At 36.8% G+C, this 2931-nt stretch overlaps 1 non-coding gene across 1 annotated transcript; it reads right to left on the bottom strand.

Annotated features, from left to right (window-relative positions):
- Positions 1 to 2547: 2547 nt before the first annotated feature.
- Positions 2548 to 2654, bottom strand: LOC121217583 (small nucleolar RNA R71). Its single transcript, XR_005913689.1, has one exon. It is a non-coding gene; the product is annotated as a small nucleolar RNA R71 (small nucleolar RNA).
- Positions 2655 to 2931: the final 277 nt, after the last annotated feature.

The following is a 2931-nucleotide window of genomic DNA, read 5'->3' as shown; positions in this document are numbered from 1 at the left end:
TATAAGGATCGCATAGTTGCTTGACAACCGTGGGTCCACCGACAGCTTTTAAGCCAATATGTGATTGGCAGCTTGCTGCAATTAAGGTAGTTCCACAACCGGGCTACCATTGATGTGTATCGGATAGGTGGGTCGATATTTATATCCCCACATGATGTGTATCGGGGGATAGAGTTGATGTGTACCGGTTGGATTATTGGGGTGGTTGCACTGCATTGCATCGCATGTATGATTTTATGGATTGATGAATGATTATTACTCTTCGAGGGTTGTACACACTGAGTTTTTGTAAACTCACCCCCACTTTTATTTTTCTCAGGAGATGGCCAATAGGAGGTTCGACAGATGGAGGGACTCTGTTGTGGCCAGCTAGCAAGACGACTTGGACATGTTTTTTTATATAGTTTCTAGTTTATTCAGTTATTTTAGACCGGATTGTAATAAGGCCTTTCCTCTGGTTATTATTCCAAATTAGGTCTATTATTTTTATGCTTTATATTTATTTTTGAACATGGGTTCCTAAACCTTAACTGTTTTTATTGAATACTACGTTTCCGCCGCTAAATTTTTAAATGACAAGTTTTCATAAATGAGATGTTTTAAATAAAGCTTCTGATAAACCGTAATTTACATATATTTTTACCCTATGCTTAATGCATTTTATGGACGATTTCCCACTAGAATTGGTCAATTCAATGCTCTTAATGCTTTAATTTCATGTTTTATACTTAGGAGAGCATAGGAGAGCGAAGGGAACGAGAAACGGGCCAAAAACAGAGAAAATGGGCCAAAGTACAAAATCAACACGGCTTGGATCTCCTCACATGGGCAGACCACACGGCCGTGTCAATTTGGCAGGCTCGAGCATGGCCTGAAGTAATCGCACACGGACGTGTCACACGAGCGTGTCCCTACCAAGCTCAAGTTGAGTCCAATTCAGAAAAGCCTATAAATACACCCTAGAGGAGGAAGAAAGACACACACAGGGAGGGAGTAAGAAATTACTCCAACGAAGCCGATTGATCCATCTCAGAAGTGAGATTCATCATCAAGACTAAAGATCTCTCCTCAATTTCTCCTTCAGGAGTTTGGGGTTTTCTTTATGTTTTGTACTCTTTATTATTCTGAGATGTTTTCTTATTTAGTTATGAAATAAAACCCCTAAATACCTAAGGGGAATGAAACCTAAGACGAATCTTGTTATTATTTTTTGAATTGTATGATAAATATTTAACTTGTTCTTAATTATATGTTCTTAATTCTTGTTTTGATATCCCAGGATACTGATTCAAGATAAGCTCTTATTCAGAGGAGGAATAGACCCTTTCTAAGAGTACATTTGTCATAGTTAAGCAGAGTTGTTTACGCGCCTAGACATAGGGTGACAAGATTTTTGCCGGGTTAGGGTGAAACCTAATAAGGGGATCCATAGATTGAGTTAATGCAACCCTAGGGTGTTAATTAGAGAAAGGTCTCAATTATTCAACCTAGGGATTAGATGTTATTTGTCTTGAATAGGGATAATAACATAACTTAGGGATCTCTACGGAACAAGTTTAAAGAATAAATCGTCTAATTCGGAGCCAGAGTAAAAAGACAAAACCTCTTAGTTTGGATAATTAGTTAGGTAAAACAAAACCTCTTTATTCTTAGGCTAGATAATAAAAAGACAGTCATTACTAGTACTTTTAGTTCCTTTGGGTTCGACAATCCGGTCTTGCTAAAACTATACTACTATTCGATAGGTACACTTGCCTACATCGGGATAATAGTTAGTTTCAAGAACAACTAATTATAAATATTTAAAACTTATCACGAAATAACGCGATCAAGTTTTTGGCGCCGTTGCCAGGGAACTAAGATATTAAGAACGCTCAATTTTTATTACTTTAGCCTTTTTTTCTTGCAATTTAATTTAATTATTTATTATTTATTAATTTACTTTTTCTTTCTCTTGGTAGGTTTTTATAGTTTATAACTAGAAGAAACCCGTCAAGACCACTACTTTTTGACAAAGAATTCGATCGCACAGTTCGCATACACCAACGAGAAATAAGGCGAAGCATAAGATACACAGAGAACGAGCAAGAGGACGATACTCAACACCCAACCGAAGAGATGGCTGAAAACCAAGACAATCAACTACCTCCTGTAATTGCGGTTAATCAAAATCCTGCTCCACGCACTATGTATGATTATGCTAAACCTTTTTTAACAGGAACTGAATCAAGTATAGTTAGACTTGCTATAGCTGCAAATACTTTTGAACTAAAACCTAACACTATTCAAATGATACAACAATTTGTTTAGTTTGATGGTTTGCAGGATGAGGATCCCAATGCTCACTTAGCAAACTTTTTGGAACTATGCAATACATTTAAAATTAATGGTGTTTCTGATGATGCCATTTGTCTTCAGTTATTCCCTTTTTCATTGAAGAACAAAGCTAAACAATGGTTGAACACATTACCACAAGATTCAATCACTACTTGGGAACAAATGACCAAAAAATTTCTTTTAAAATAATTCTCGCCTGTTAAAACAGCCAAATTACGTAATGATATCTCTTTATTTGTGCAGATGGACTTAGAAACTCTTTACGATGAATGGGAGAGATATAAAGACTTACTAAGAAGGTGCCCTCACCATGGGTTACCACTTTGGCTTCAAGTTCAAACGTTCCATAATGGCCTGAATCTCTCGACTCGGCAAATGGTTGACGCAGCTGCTGGTGGAACCATCAATAATAAAACACTTGAAGATGCTTATGAGTTTATAGAGGAGATGTCACTGAATAACTATTAGTGGCAAGTCATCAGGACAAAACCAACGAAAACAGCCGGTATTAATAACATTGATTCAGTCACCATGCTCTCTAATCAGGTAGAACTCTTGAATAAGAAGATTGATGGTTTTCTTAGTTCTTCACAG

Source organism: Gossypium hirsutum, chromosome A02 (assembly GCF_007990345.1).
Source record: "Gossypium hirsutum isolate 1008001.06 chromosome A02, Gossypium_hirsutum_v2.1, whole genome shotgun sequence".
Classification (NCBI taxonomy): Eukaryota; Viridiplantae; Streptophyta; class Magnoliopsida; order Malvales; family Malvaceae; genus Gossypium; species Gossypium hirsutum.
The sequence above is the reverse complement of the archived record's forward strand: the minus strand, read 5'-3'. Positions and strand labels throughout refer to the sequence as shown.